We start from the raw sequence: 16,874 nt of genomic DNA on the forward strand, positions 1-16,874 counted from the left end.
GAGCTAAAATAAACAATGAGACAGACAGTTAGCCCTGAAGGGGATCAAGCTGGTGTGCTCTGTACCAAACCACAAAAGTGCCCCAACGACAGGCGTATAGAGGCTTTGTCGAGGGACATCCATCTGACAAGCTGACATCAACCACCTCCAGAAGAATGTCGAGCATGTTCAACTGTCACTGCCCAAACTCCATGCATGAAGGTGGAGAGTGCGAAGGCCGGTGTGGAGAGCCCAACCTTGCTTCTGCAACAGCAAATCCTCTTGGAGGGGCAGCCTGATCGGAGGACAGATGCTCAAGTCCTGACATTCAGGCTACCACAATGTCCATGCCAATCCGGAGCCCCTACATGGCTTCGAACTGGTCAGTCTTGATCTTCTTGAAAACTCAAAGTAGGAGCGGTACCAGCGGAAAGTCATAAAGTAGTCCCAAGTTCAATTCAAGGCAGAAAGAGTCTCAGAGTAAAAAGACATCTTAGAAACTCCAACACGCAGAAGTGTTGACATTGCGCATTCTCAGCTGTGGCCAACAGATCAAGCCAAGATTCTCTCCATTCACAGAAGAGACCTCTAGAGAACAGCAAACTTTGTTATCTTTGGGGTTATCTACGTTCGCGGTTCTCTAGAGGTGGTTGACGACTGCCTGGGGCGAACACTCTTTCAACAGCCAGCCATTGAGATAGAGCAAGACTGGCACCTCTGACATCAGAAGGTGTGCGGTCACCATCCCTATCACTTTGGTGAACATCGGAGGAGTGCTGGTGAGATCAAAGAGCACAGCGTACTGAAAATACTCCTCTCCCATCACAAATTGCAGGTAACATCAATAGGCCAGCAGGACAGCTTGCACCACAAGACTTTTCTGTTAAAGGGTGCTGTGACAGCAAAGCCGGGTCGCCTGGAGCAAGGCAATGGGCCTAGTGATTTGTCTATTGACTAGTGACCCAAAGCAAGGGTTAGCAGAAGTTCCCAAAAGGGTGACCATCAGATCCTTATTGAAAGAAAGGAGTTTACAAATCTGGTCCAACTGTAGGACCTTAGTTATAACGTTAGTTTTCACCTCCTTGGTGGGAAGCTGGAGCTCAAGGACTTTGGCTGCCCTAAGCACAACCATCGCAGAGGAGGCAGATTCTTTCGCGGCTGATCTGGTGGGAGTGAAAGGAGCAGTCTCAGAGGAGGTATGTCGCCAACTAGCCTCCTGCAAGTCCTCATACATCATCCTGATAGGGCATCGTTATCGGAGTCAGTCCCGAAAAGGGCGTGCAAGTAATACTGTCTGCCTTGTAGTAATGTGAGTGCAGGAATGGGCAGTTTGTCTGATTGGAGTATGAAGTTGGAGTGACGGAGGAGAGGCCACCTCTTCGGGCAGCAAAGTCAGCATCTGAGCCGACGTACCAGGCCTGGAGATAGCTCAGAACAGGAGCAGGAGGTAAGATTGGATTAGTGGGACAAGCTGGAGCAGAGGGAGAACCAGCCAGCGATATCCCAGGTGCAAGACCTCTCAACTGCTTGGTGCCCAAAGGTGTGCCATAGGGAGTCGGTAGGAATCTGAAGAGCCAGAGAATAGCTGCGCGCAACTCTTCAATCGGACGCAGCATGACTAAAGGCTCAAGAAATGTATAGTTTCTTACCTGTCGGTGTACACTCTTATGAATATCGCTCGAGTGTCTGGGGGTCGACGACTCTTACCTCCTTCGACGTTTTCTTTTGGACCTCGACGACAGTGCAGTCCTCCGGTCCCTCCGCGATGTTGTCCTCCTCTCCACTGGAGAGGCCCTAGTTTCGGAGCGATGGAGGTGGCCCTTGCCCCGGCATGGTGTAGTTTGCCCTTCTTTGCCTCTCTCTTACTCTGAGGGTCTTGAGTGTGAACGCCGAGCACACGTTGCAGTCCTCTCTGTTGTGGTCGGGCGGCAGAATGAGGTTGCAGACTGGATGCTGGTCCTTCTGGGCGTACTTGTGGTGATAATTGGTGCAAAACTTGAAAGGTGTTTTGTCCATCCCCGCTCTCAGGGAGCCCCCTGTGTGCGCATTTTCCGTTGAACATCGAGATCTCGGTTGAAAACCTTCTCCGTCGTCCCGGTTACCTGACCTGTAGTCGAGTGTGTTGAAATCTTTGATTTTCATAGATTTCTGCTATTATCGTAGATGCTCTCTCCAAATCCCTGAAACTCTTCGTTAACGATCCAGACCCAATGGTGGAAAAAAAAATCTGAAAATGGCGACCAAAGGTGGGAGCTTCTGGAGGAAGCGCGTCAACGTCACGTAGGACACCAAATGGTGGTATGTCAACGCCCACCTTTGCCACAAAAAAAAAAAAGACTACAATTCCGGACCCAACCACTAGATGGCGGAATAATGCACAGCATAGGGAATCCAGAAAGATTCACTCTGCAAAACTCGGGTTGCGCCGTAACCAGCTAAGGAATCTGCTCCAAAGTTGACTGACTTTGAGAGCATGATCAAGATGGGTGGCGCCACCCACACGCTTGCTCAAGGGAGTGTAAGTGGTGTGAAGGAGCAGAATTCTGGTTAGATTTTTTGCATTTCTTGTGCTTATGGGAGGACTTAGAAGTGTGACAAAGATCAGTCTTTGGAGTGGCTCCGTTGATCCGGGAAACGGCAGCGGAACAAGGACCGAACCTTGGAGCAGGACTTGGAGCATTTACCAATGCTGGGCTTTCTAAGGCTTGGCCACAAAGTTTTGCTTTGCATTCTCTGAAAGGCTTTGGGTTAATCAAAGCACAGACCCCACAGGTCTTGGAGTCATGGCTCCACCCCAGACATCACAGGTATACCTGGTGGGGATCTATGTCAAAGACATCTGTTTGCAGTGTCCTTCGGTTTAGGGGGTGACATCCCTGCACACTGAGGAATTTTGTGAGAAAAATCGAGGTAAATTGTTTATGAGAGACAAGAGGGAGCTCCAGATTCACACTCGGTGGAGCTGAAAGAAAGGAAATGACGTTAGCACACAGGAGTGGCCCCACATATTTGTGGAGAAGAACATCAGTGCAGAACTGCAAGGTGCCACCATCAGACGCGCAGAGGTACTACTGAAAAGATTCTGCATTCAGTTTGAGGCCTGGGGAATATTCAAAAGGTGAGGAAGCAGAAGCTAGAAGTCTATCCGAAAATAGAAATATTGATATTCTTGCCTACTACGCATATTATTTATTTATTTACTTGTTTCTATAAAGCAATGCTGCAAAAAAAAAAACTCTGAAAAGGTAGTAGTCAACCAATATTCAAAGCCGTCCACTACTGCTTTGCACCACTAAGATCACTCTGAACTCTCTCGCTGTTTGCTCCAATTCTCTTCTAAGCGACCTCTGCCACTAAGCTTTAGTATTCCTTCTTACTGGTGGTCTCCCATCTCCTGGGACCATCCATCAGTGCTTGATGTTAAATGCCCCACACTAAATACCCTGATAAATGTACAATCCCAGCATACAGATATACACTGCAGCAAGAGGATTTAAAACGACCTGCTCTAATCAATTAAATGGGCATACACTCATGTAATATTTTGAGCATATGATGAATAAATACACCTACGTGATACAAAACAAAATGTACACACATCACACTCAGGTAAAGAACGGAGACATAAGCGCTTCACCAACAGGATGTGCCGGTAATGCATCAAATGAGAGCTACAACACTAAATAGGATGGCAAAATAGTGACAAGCACATCTTTGGTACAACAGGCAAATATGTCGACAATGTCTGCCAAAGTCATTTTCTTTGTCTCTAGGATTGGCATATTCTTTAGCAGTACGATGGGCACATTTTGACAATACGATGGGCATGTTATTGTTATTTAACTATGGGTTTATCCCTCGTTACTGTGATGTGTACTGCATCCCACAATTGGGTATTTTCTGAGGTAAACATGAGCACTGAAAGACGTTACTTTCATGACCGACTGCTAACCCTAGAAGGCAATCTTGAAAGAACTCGATGGGTTAAAAAACCTTTGGCATTGTCAAGGTTTAAGTTGTTTCTGGTGGATAAAGATTCCAGCATAAACATTAAAACCCTGGATTTCAAACAGCATTATCAACAATACATCTACAGTAGAGGTGTGTGGGATATAGAACTTCGCCAACAGAATCCATCCAAATACCGCAATTTGTAAACATTGCAAAACTACATCTGCAGGTAAAAAAATCTAAATTCTTACAAAAAAGTTTTGACACTGAACCCTCCCACGTCCCCCCCATTGAGAAAATGAACCTCCTAAATCTGTGGTTTACTTGATTTTTATCCCCACACATCTTTAACCTTACATTTGTAAACATTTTAAAAAATAAATTGACATCGTTAGCAGACGAAAACTAATATACATATACTCTCTAGAGGGGAAACAAATGCAGACAAAGAAGGCAAATTTATACCTAGTAAATCTTCAAATCTATCCAATGTGGAAGTGTATTTTATCATGTTCAGTGTTACGTCCGTATGTGTCAAGTTTAATTTCTGAATGTGTGCAAAATATTTTTGAGGAGATTTTTGAAAAATCAATGAAATAAAATACAATTATTAAAATTGACTACTCACCAACATTGGAAGTGCATTGATGTGAAAGATCTGCAGTGTACCAATAAACGCAGGAACTTTACCCTAAAAGAAAAAGATTAATATTACTAATCACATTGTTGTTGTGATTGTTCTAGAAAATAAAACAATTTTGCCAGCGATTAATTGACATTAAAATCATACAAGACTCATACAAATAAATATCTGCCACAATGTCAGAGTAAACTTCTTCTTAAGAACTGCCACACTCCATGCCTTTATATTAAGACACTTGGCTACCATCGTATGCACCAATACAGGTGGCTAAAAATATAGTACAAATCTTCCTGACCCATAATGTCAAGTAATGTTCAATGAAAATGTCTTTCACAGTCTCACATCTAATAATACAAAATCATTCATGGCAACTAAGGCACTGATTCCTTCTCCTTAGTTTCCTCCTAGGCTTATTCAATGATCTGCTTTTATTGCAAAATTAGCAGTCCTATCATTCGCCACAAATAATATGGAGTAAAGACTAAAAAAAATAGAGCATCCACATTAAACCTATCACCGAAGGCGGGGCTTTCTGACCATAATTTTTTATAATCACGTTCAGCTACTTCTAAAGTTTAAGCCTACCAGTGATAAATACAATATAAATGCTGGCATACTGACTACTGATGCAACGGTGTAAATCCACAATGCAACAGGGCTAACTAGTTTTTGAAATATGATTAACATCAAAATTAAAATTAAAAAAGGAGTAGTGGACGGGAGCAAGGTACCCAGTATCAAACTGAGGAACCAACTGTTCTATTATGCAACAAGCTCTGTTAAACAGCAACAAAATTCTCAAAGCTCCCAAATGCAGTAAATGAGAATGCAGCAAGTGCACATTTACTGCGGATCCATAGAAGCTCTGAATAGGCATACTATGTGCGAGGGCTCCACTTGCAGGACTCCGCTCATTCGCCCTTTTAAGGCTCCATAAAACCCTGAGCTGAATCGGGTTGGATTAAAACAGAGCACAGCAGCACCAGTCAGTTGTGTGCCAAAATTAAGGTGTGTTGCCAAAAGCATGATCTCTACATCTGAGGTTCCAACTTAATCCTCTTCAAAGTAACATATTTAGCAAAAATCAAAATGGGTGGTAAAGAACTCCTATGAGACCATAGAAATGATGTAAATTTGGTATTTTTACTATTCCAGCTCATTTTGCACACAGAAACATACATATCAGTCCAACATAACAGAGAAAAACACACTAAAAATACCTGTAAGGAAACAAGGTCGCTTTAGCGTTTCTACCTGCACAAGTAACACAAACAGCTTGACATCAACCAGATTACCTGCAAGGGATGTATATAGATTGCTTGACACCTACACAAGTGACAGCAATAATGATTTAAATATCAAGTATACACAAGAAGATATTGGAAGGATGACTAATCCTTTGCCCCGAGTTTGGATTATTTCACAGAGAACTAATGTAAACGCATCCTCCCTTTTCTGGCATCTATCTCCAAGTGTAAACATAATCATATCCTTTATGTGTCTAGTTAACAGAGAGGGCATTTTTCACAAATTCATTGCCTAAATCAACATTTTTCTTCACAGCTTCAATGTACTACTGGTGCTTCAAATCAAAGAGCAATCTTCTTGACCTACACGCTATGACTGTAGAGAAAGACCTAACCGGGAGCTCCTGCTCCGACAATAAGACTCTGTTAACGGTCATTAACAACATTGGCTACTAATATCCTTTTGTGGCAGAACAATGGACCATTACAAATGAATTGTCCGCTGAAAATTTCATAAAGCACCATATTAATACTCTTTATGAGCTACAGCAGAAACTTATTTCTGCTTCTTTGTTTGATTCTGGCAGTTATTGCTCTAACTGACAAACTTGAGCTCAAAGTGAACAGCAAACCATTTCAAATCTATTTTATATTTGACACGGCGATGCAATACTTCCTTTTGCAGACTGTTCATAATCGTTTCAAAGGCTCAGCATCCATGAAGAACTAGCACTAGCCTTGCCTTGTGTTAGTGATTGTTGCAACAAAATACAAGGTTCTGCTTTACTCCCAAAAAGCCCCATCTACGCAATATTCAATACTTAACCACTCGTAATTCCTGCTTATTAGACATTTGTTTTGAACTTTTTGCCCAACCGACTGCTTTCAATTGGGATTTTTTTTATTCCTTTGAATACTTTTATTTTGTAAGCCTGGCCAAAGTGCAGTCAGTTGTCTTCATCGACTGATGCGTTAAAGCGCCATTCACATTTTTCTTCCCACAGCACAGTATGCAGCATGGGTCAGCCACCTTCACCCAGTGGATGACTTGGACTGTGTGAAAATATTTTTCATGATCCCATGTCCACAGCGGCTGGGATGTACACATATAGACACACACAAATATATACACACATACATATATATATACACACACACACATATACATGCACACATACACACATATATGCGCACACATACACACACACACATACACACACGCACACACCCATACACACACCCATACACACACGCCCATATATATATATATACACACACACACACACACACACACACATATATATATATATATACACACACACACATATATATACATACACACACATATATATATATATATATATATATACACACATACACACACACACATATACATACACACACACAGCTGGAGATGCACCACACTGCAAGGTGAGTACCGTTCCTGCTCGACAGGGAAAAATGCTGAAGTCTTGAATTACTTATTAGGTTTTTAAAAAGCAATTTAATAGTCCAATAAAAAGCGAAGAGTCAACCACCAGCAATAGACAAAATGTGTAAAAAATTACCAATGCACGATGGCGTTAAGATGCAATTGGTAGAGAAATGGAGGTAAACTGGTCAATGCGGAAAGTACCCTCTAAAGAGGTTAAGATAGTGTGTGGTATAGCTGAAGGGATTTCTAACAGATTTGATTAGAGCTGTTCTAAAGGTCAAATAATTAGCAATCTGGCGTAGCTAAAAACGAAGGACATGCAAACAAGCAAACCTCCTGCAGAATTTGTTTAATAGCTGAACAGAGGTTTTGTGCCTGAGCAGAGAGGCCTCCCAGATCAATAGGGATCCAATGTATCCTCATAAGAGCAGCCTGCGCACTGTGGAAGAGACAGTAAGCCATGTAAAGTACTTTTAACTAGATCAACTCTGAGATCGGGAGCTGAAGTAAAGATAGATGAACAGTTGAACTTTCTCAAACGCAAAGAAAAACTCTGGATTTATTGCGAGTTTAAGGGAAGTAGGTTGGAAGCCAAAATAAGGGTATATGAGAATCTAGATAAGATGAAGTTAAATCCCCAGCCAACATGTATTGTAAGGAAGAATGAATAAATTGTAGAGCTCTATTAACAAATGCAGAGCTGGGCCCAATAAAATCAAACTTTTAATGGCACGGGGAAAGTTTCTCCTTTGTTAAATGGTACCAAGTCCTAATTTGCAGTTTTGAGAACTTAAAAAGGAAAGTCTAGGAAAGCACATCTCACATCCTGAACGTAACCTCACTGATAGCTATACGGCCTGCAATTAACAAGCACTGAAAGTCAAAAGCCTAGTCTTTTCAACCCACTGGCTTTTCCATTGCTATTTGACAATGCTGTTCATCATCAGCAAAACAAAATTTAAGAATGTGCAATGACAAATTCATGCGTCATACTGCTGGTGGCCACATCATTCTGTATGGATTCTATGTTATGATGTATTTGTTTGAATGAGGGTAGGGCACGGAGTTGGGAAGAAGCTAAAGGAGTGCGACAACGCCCCATAGCAGGTCTATGGAAAGAAATGATGTTCTGGGAACAACCGGCACACACCAGTTAAGGGGAGGGGGAGTGGGATTAACTCTGGGTGGAGTTTGCAGTGTTGCACTACGCAAAGTGCAAAAAAAACTCAGCGCGCGGAGGGGCGGAGTACGGTAGAAAAATGTTGTTCACGGTGATTGCACAGTGCCGGATGCTTGTCCGCACTGTGCAATCATTGCGAACAGCACCATGCACAGCGCAAGCTTACCTTTTCTGCTGCTCGAGTAGATTTTTACTCTAGCGACAGCTTTCTCAACACGAACTGGCAGTTTCTCAAAGCGAGCGGTCGCGAGCATACACGGCCACTCTCAATGAGGTGTACATGTTGCTTCCCTCGAACTATTTATTGCGGTGCCAAGCGATTAGGCCTATATCGGGCTATGTTGAAGGTGGAAGTTATTTCCCTTACGCTTGTTATACTCCGGTGGGTAAACTCACCCCTGAGCTCTGATACCCTAGATAAGAATAGTTGATCTTTTAACCTTGACCGCACCACTGCACAGACTTCAGTTTGTTATAAAGTTTCTTTGTTTTATTCTTCTTAAAAAATGTTTAACTTTTTATATTGTGCTATTCTGTCATACCCTAATGTGAAACTAGCGACCGCTAATGTGTAAGACTAACAAAATCCATATTTAGTAATAGAAGATACCACTGTACACTCGGATCCTGAAGATATTACCTACCCGAGTATTAGACTGCAGTACGGCGATAAATATGCAAGCAACTGAGCAGAATCCTCATGAGGGTATATATCATGTAAAACCATGTTGACCCTGAGGAGGGCGCTGCATGTAGATTTATGTACTGTGTGTGCTTAACTGTGATGTAAGAAATGCCAATAAAAACAAGTTTAGAAAAAAAATGATGTATTTGTTTGAATGCGTTACCACGCACGCAAACAGAAAGGTGAGGGCACAATTTTAATTACATTTTTTATGTACCCTTTCACAATGGCTGAGAACACTTGAAGCGGTAATTTGAAAAAATATGTTATGTGGGACAGTGCTTTTTAAGTTTCGCGCGAACATCACACAAGCTTGTCAGTTAAATCTTTTGTCAACAAAAGAACAAAAATAAATAAATACCGCCTTCGGGTAAAGTCCGCGCTATATAAAAATGCATAAATACATAAATAAATAAATACCGCCTTCGGGTAAAGTCCGCGCTATATAAAAATGCATAAATAAATAAATACCGCAAATCAAACATCCTCGTCACTCTGCCGGCCTGCGACCAGGAAGTCAGGCAGGCCGGCGCGACAACCGGAAACAGGAAGTAGGAGGGCGGGAGCCTACCCCGCCTCCCACAGAAGAGCCGCGATTGTTTGGAGCACCGGAGCAGGCAGGAGCCTACCCGGCGCCCCGGTGCCGAAGGAGGGAAGAAGATTCCTGCTGCCGGGCCCTGCAGCTGAGGAGAGCCGCCGCACGAAGGAAGCCGGTGTGTGGGTTGCTGAGCTGCGGGGGAGAGGGGGGAGCATGTGTGTGCGCGCGTGCGGGGGCGGGCTGTGTATGTGTGTGTGCGTGCGTGTGTGTATGTGTCTTGGAGTGCACGTGTGTCTGTTTAAGGGAGGGTGCGTGTGTGTATGCAGTGTGTGTATGTGCGCATGCGTGAGTGTAGAGTGTTTGCGCAAGGGAATGAGGCAGGAGAGGGGCGCGGCGCCGTGCGCGCTCACGAGGTCAAAACCGAGCAGATCTGCGCACGTGCACCCTCTCCTGTCCACATTCCCAAAAACGGGTAGCAATAGTTGTCGAAGCACACTGCAATCAATGCTTACGCATTGAATGCAGGTCGTGCTTCGACCTAAAAAAGGTTAAAACGGGGTTAGAGTCCGCCCATTACTTATCATTGGTTGGCTTCCATGTCACTCTTGTTTCCTTGCTTTCAACTGGTCACTGCCTCCTACTTCCTGCTGGGTCTTCAAGTGTTTGTTCCTGCCATGTTGCATAGACAAAGTACAGCTTTCTATCTGAGGCCATTGTAGTTCCACTGGCCACATGCTCTGCAGGTACTTTTTTTTTTTTACATGCGCTTTATACAAATGTAGGTGTCTTCAGTCACTTCCTCCCACGCTAGTCATCCACCACCAGCTCGCCACTGTGTTGCTATTCCCGCACACCTTCCCTGTGTTAATTGCCCACCCACCCTCCTCCCCATGTCCGTTGTGTTGCTTCCACCCCCCCCCCCCCCCATCCCTCCTGTCCCCCACAAAAAAAAAAATTCAACAAAGCCAAATAGCTTTCTTGGATTTGAGTGCTATTTGGCTTTAAGTTTTTTTTAGACATACAGCCAGGGACACCAGACTTATGCTATTGTGTGGCTGTTGCATTTTGTTTGCTTCATTTGTCACATAATCCAAGATCTGTTGCACAATCTGCAGATTTTAACAAAAGTAATAGTTTTGATCTCAAATGGTTCAAAAGTTACAAGGTGCGGTTGTAGGCCCTCTGCAAAACCTGACTGGTCACCTTTTGGTTGCTTTTTGCTATTTGGTGTTAAACTGAAACTAATGAGGTGTAACCAATGGCCTGAAAGTGTTGAGTGGAAATGTCAAAATAATTACGTAATACTATCATAAAATGTGCTGTATTACGCCACATAATTTGCCTTTTCTTTTGCATAATTTGCTCAACCCTGCAGCATAATTCTGCCCTCCTATACAGCATAATACCAGTGGCCTTGCATACTGCACAGCAACGCAGGCTGCTGTGCCACATGTTGAGTCATAGATTTGCTTTCTGGGTATTTTAATCCATGTTGTACAGCAGCCCACACATCCAGCAACATGTCAAACAAGCACTGGCATAGCCAATAGGTCTCGCCTTTGGGCCCATATAAATGTTTAGCTATGCAACAGTTGATGTTGTTGCACCAAGGATATTGTGCTGGATAACTAAACACTTATAAGGTCCCAAAGCTTTTTTTTTTTAATGAAAAGGCAACTGCCCGGGGCAGTTAATTTCACGAGTTGAACTGTTTCAGCTGCAGTGTAAGGCATGGAGGGGCTCTCCTGTGGGAGGCGGAGACAGAGCCTTCTTGCCTGGGTGCCGCTGCCTGATCAAACTGTGAACGTGCGCAACTGGTTAATCTGCAGACGTAAAGGGCCCTCGGAAGCCCTATTGGCTTTAATTGTTCGAAACCCTTTAAGCTTTCTGATGACGCATTTATTTTTTGAGAGGTATTATAAGGGAACCACCGGCTAAGCTGTGAAGTGTGTGCTTTTAAAATACAAGGAAAAAAGATGTATTATGTACAGTCTATGTATTACTTAAATCTGCATTTTCGAAGCACTTTATCTTAAACCTTTTTGCCCATTTTGTACTTGCCTATCTTATACTATCTGTAATGCAAGTTTAAAATAATGATGTGCATGTACATGCTGTGCTTTCTGTCACAGTCTGGGACCTCTTAGCACAAACAACTGGCACGGGCTATCTTTATTTTGATGTCCGATGCAAATTAGTGTGTACAATAACTGAACAGATGAGTGAAACAAGGACAGCTTTCAGCAAGTACAATAGTCCTTCCCAAACGTTTCAGAAACACAACCAACTTTTTAGAACGACAAACATTCACAGCCGACCTAGCTTTAATAGATATGAGGTGGGCATTTTTTATGTAACCAAAGCATCGTGCGGCAGTGTACTGTTATTTACAGACAGTGTTGTTTCCGATGGAACGGCCATTACATTTGCACAGACACAGTATTGCAGACTGTATTGCAGACAACATTCCCACGGGACACCTTCTACTGGGAGAAGTTCTGTGTGCTTGAAACCTTTGAGAGAGTCCTCATAAAGCTCCAGGCCCATCAGTGAGTGAGACACTGACCGACCGATGGCCACCTTCACACGAGGTCTTTCATCGGCTTTGTGTAGTATGACCAACAACCAAGACAAGAAACTGACGCGGAGCTTTAGGTATTGTACTCCGAGGGCCAGGATCGGAATATTTCTCCTGAACAACCCTATATCTACATGTCTTATTCATTAAGCATATCCCAGGTATGAGACACTTCCGGGTTACCTGCCTGTGTGCACTCCAGGGCCCTGGAAACACCACTTTCCATTAAGAAACTTCTATGCAGTGTGGACCCTGACACATTTAATGTGGATATGTCTCAATAGGAGGTACTCGGGGAGTTAAAAGGGAATCCTTATAGGGGCGCAACACATTTGAGATGTTTCTAAAGTCTGTGTGCCCTCTTGAAACAATGCAGCTTTGTGTTTAGTGTGAGGTCTGTGAGCAGCTCCGTCGGCGAGCCAATGAACCGCAATTCAAAAACACCAGAGCCCCAGTTTGGAACCAATATGTGCATTTATGGCAGTCTTACGTTGGGGGAAGCTGTGGGCTAATGGAGGTGTCTGCAATTAGGAGAAATCCGCAGCGTGAAGGGAGGGCACCGGGAACAGATATGAAAAAAGGCAGCTTTAGAGCAGAGTTTTCGCCCTCGAGGGGCCACTTGTCGCATGCAGCGTTTCAAGCCCACAAGTACAAACTAGCACATTTGAGATATTTCTAAAGTCTGTGTGCCCTCTTGAAACCATGCAGCTTTGTGTTTAGTGTGAGGTCCGTGAGCAGCTCTGTCAGCGAGCCAATGAACCGCTATTCAAAAACGCCTGAGCCCCCAGCTTGGAACCCACATGTGCATTTCTGGCAGTCTTCCGTTGGGGGAAACTGTGGGCCAATGGAGGTGTCTGCAATTAGGCGAAATCCGCAGCATGAAGGGAGGCGAGCCCGCGGGGTAAAGGCACCGGGTACAGAGATGGAAAAAGGCAGCTTTAAAAGATTAGTTGTTTTTGCCCTCGAGGGGCCTCTTGTCACATGCAGCATTTCAACCCCTCAAGTACAAACTCGCGCACCTCAAAACAATGGCGAAGAGGAAGGAAGTCAAGAAAACAGAGTGCAAACAACCCCAGGAGTGGTGCGCGCGCGCTTGTGCCCACCGCTACACGTGAAAAATAGATGGCACACTGCGCGCCCCTACTCACAACCGCAAGACGTAGGCAGTGGGGGGAGGGGAGGGGGGGGGGGAGTACAAAGTGATTCCAAGAGGTCATTTCCCTAAAGCAGCGCATGCGCGCTACGCTAGACGCAACCTAAAAAACATTGCCAATATATCTTACATTGGCAAAACCTATTGGCTTTGCCAATGCTTGTTGAAATTGGGCCAGCGCGGCAATGAAAAATAACAGCTAGGACCCAGAAAAGAAAATTAGTCTACGTTGGTAGGGGGAGCAACAGAGTAATGATCGGGGAGACGTCAGTGCAGGGGGAGCAACAGGAAGTGGGTAGGGGAGTAACGAAGGAGATTGAGGTGGGGCACCATGGGAGGAAATATATGTTCAACAGAAGAAGAAAAAAAAGAGTCCAGGAGTGGGAAACAATGGACGGAGCAGGGTTCGGGGAGAAAGGCAACACAATGTATAAGGGAGGTGGGCAGTTTGAGGGAGAGAGAGAGAAAGAAAGCATGCGCTTCCATGGAGTGTTACAGAAAAAATTAATTCCCTGCATGGGAGCGGTGAAAAGATAGAAATCACTCAATCGCAAAAGGAAGAACTATTATGCTAAACATTTCCATGGGGGTTTATCGGATAAGATGGAAGTCCAGAATAAAGAAATCACCAGTCTTCCTAAACTCTTTCCCTGAACCATCCCTGTGGTATCTGCTACACAATCTATGCCTCTGCATCGAAGGCAATATCAATCACGAGAGAACACAAACACAACCGCAAGGACAACAAGCTAGGCAGTTCACCTTTGGCAATCTGAACGTAATGACTAAAGTGTACAGTCCATCTAGAAGTCCACCACAGCACATCAGGGAAATGCTAGATTCTAGAGGTAAAGGTGAGAAACTATGGTCCCTCTCCAACATCCCCAAACTTAAATTGCAGGAATACTGGGAATGCGAGGAAAAAAGGAGAACTTTGGCATCGATAATAAGCAGGGGCTGGACCAGCGACTTTTACTTCTTAATAGAGGAGTCACTGAGCACTGCGAATAAACAAACCTCCACTAATGCTGCAATAAGAGGAAATATTAGAACAGACGGGATATGAACAACAGAAGCCCTAGTGAGATCAGTTTTTAACATAAAATTCGCCATGCTTTGCCTTTACAATGCGCAGAAAATAATTAATCAAAGAAATTGAAGAGCAAAACCTGTCTTTTCGGCTCATTATTCCTAGCCCGTTCACAGCCCCCTTTTTACGTGAAGCCAGATAAGCCAAGTACCGGTTTGCCCGTTTTCAATCACATTAAATCGACAATTACAAGGGTAGTAAAGAACTGTTCTTACTCGATTCTTATTTTTAAGTTAATTTATGTTTTGTTACTAAACTATCAATTTCTAGAGTAAAGCGATCAATTCCAAGATTTAAATGTTCAAATTATATAAAGATTATTTTTTGATAATTGTTAAATGTGATAAACGGGCATACATAGCAAACTGTTTAATTAGAGGAACTAGCAGCCATTCACTTCTGATCTCCACATAACACATCAATGTTAATTTCCATACAGGCTATATACCCCAAGAAGGAGGGAGTGAGACGCAATACAAGGTTCGCTCACCTTCCCGAACATCTAACCATACATACACAACAGGAGGGAACTGGACAAGCTCAACCTAGTTAACGAAAGGTGCTCTTTGGTTACTGGATGGAATCCTAAATGTAAAATAGTCTAGTGACTCACGCATGTTAAGTTTTTTTCAAAGGGCACCTGACAAAGTTAAAAAATGGTGGTGAGGTAATAAGGAAATTAATATCCTCTGCACCCTTGGGTCAACATGTTTTAGCCATCACACCAACGCCTCACCGGGAAACTTGGCTTTCGCCAGGACTTCACACGGATCCCGTTAGTATCCTATTAGTGGGCATTCAATTGTGAAACTTCTATTCACCATACATACCGACCCATTTGGTCCCTATGTTCACAGTTCTCTGTAGGTATGGGAGAAACCGAGCATTTATTAAGCACATAATTACATAAATCTGTGTATCCTTATATATGTCTCCAAGTGGTCCCTGTGATTATTTCACATCAAGCAGGACCAGTGTGTAAGCAATACAAAGTTACTTGAAAAACGAGCACATACTCCACATGCACTAGGTTGGTAGACAGTGTGCAAGTATTATCCATTCACTATTGATCTACCACATAACACATTTATGTTCATTTCCAACAGGAACACAAGATTAAGCAAATTATGGTAACTCCCCTTTCTCCGCTGCCCCCGCTCCTACCCCTCCCCCTAATATATTTCAGGGGTAAAAGTAACAGTTTACCCCATTACACAAGTGAAAATACAGGGCCATATATATGCAACTCGCTAACTACATGCGTAAAAAAACGAAAACAGCACACAACAAGCTGGCAGTGAAATATACATGATACCTTATTGTTAGTGATATCCAATGTACACAACCCTATTGAATATAAGAAGCACAATGGTAAATGTACTATTTATGAAGATTTGTAGAGTGCAGCCAGCACCTTATGAAGCGGCTCTTGGCGCTGAACTTCAGGATGGAGGGCTTTCCAGAGCAGATGTCAATAAGAGAAATGACGTTTTTTCTGCGGCTTTCATAAACTTCAGTAGTTGAGGAAAGCCTGTTTTTCTAAGACTTTCCTGAACTTCAGTAGTTTAAGCTAGGATATGATTCCTAGTGGTACTGAGTTTCACAGATTGCCCCTTGTATTCAGAATACCATGCCACCGCATTTTGCATACTTGCAGACAGGGACTATAAATCGGACCTTGTTACAGATTCCTATTTTTATCACAGGAATGTACTTCCTGAATTTACCCAGTAAAAATATGGTAGATGTGCCATGGAAGATCTTGAAAGCTGGAAAAAGAGTCACATTTTGGGGCCTCAAAATGATCTTACTAAAACATTTTAGACTTGCTGGAGGTTACCCAAGTACCTTGGGTTAACCATGAAAAAGCAGAAATGCCATAATCTAGGAGTGATTGTACAAAATGACTTGAGATCATGATGTTGAGAGGGGAACAGCTTCACGCAAGTTGCAGAACTGGCAAAAACAGGATTTTGTTACTTTTGTAATCTGTTTTCTAAGTTCCAAGTATTAAGACATGTTATGTTTTCGCTCTTAGGACGCTGGTCAGGGCCAGTCTCCAAGTTGAGAGGGCCATAAGACTCACTAGAGATTGATTGAACTGAACGCTCACAAGTTCTCTATTTTTCGCAGGATTTCGAATAAGATGTTTTGAGCAATCTAAAATGCTATTACCAACACAGTTGCTAATCGTCCTGTGACTGCATTGATAAGGTTGTCTTTTCAGGTTATTGATTAACTGTATATCATCTGCATAAAAGTAAGCGCTTTTACATTAAGCTGCTTAATTAAGGTGGCTGGTTGGCATCTAGAGATATAATATATATATATATATATATATATATATTTTTTCACAAACGCCCTAGAGCTTTTCAGGACGCACTCGTGTTCCGCC

General features: G+C 43.2%; 1 protein-coding gene across 5 annotated transcripts in view; it reads right to left on the minus strand.

Moving 5' to 3' along the window:
- The window catches only part of TBL1XR1 (TBL1X/Y related 1), a 553,738-nt gene that overhangs the window by 230,842 nt on the left and 306,022 nt on the right, over positions 1 to 16,874 (minus strand). For all 5 annotated transcript variants that reach the window (XM_078666437.1, XM_078666439.1, XM_078666438.1 and 2 more), the window contains one exon: positions 4,559 to 4,621. The gene's annotated coding sequence lies outside the window, so the exon portion shown is untranslated. The remainder of the gene's footprint in view (positions 1 to 4,558; positions 4,622 to 16,874) is intronic.

Source organism: Lissotriton helveticus, chromosome 11, assembly GCF_964261635.1.
Source record: "Lissotriton helveticus chromosome 11, aLisHel1.1, whole genome shotgun sequence".
NCBI classification, from domain to species: Eukaryota; Metazoa; Chordata; class Amphibia; order Caudata; family Salamandridae; genus Lissotriton; species Lissotriton helveticus.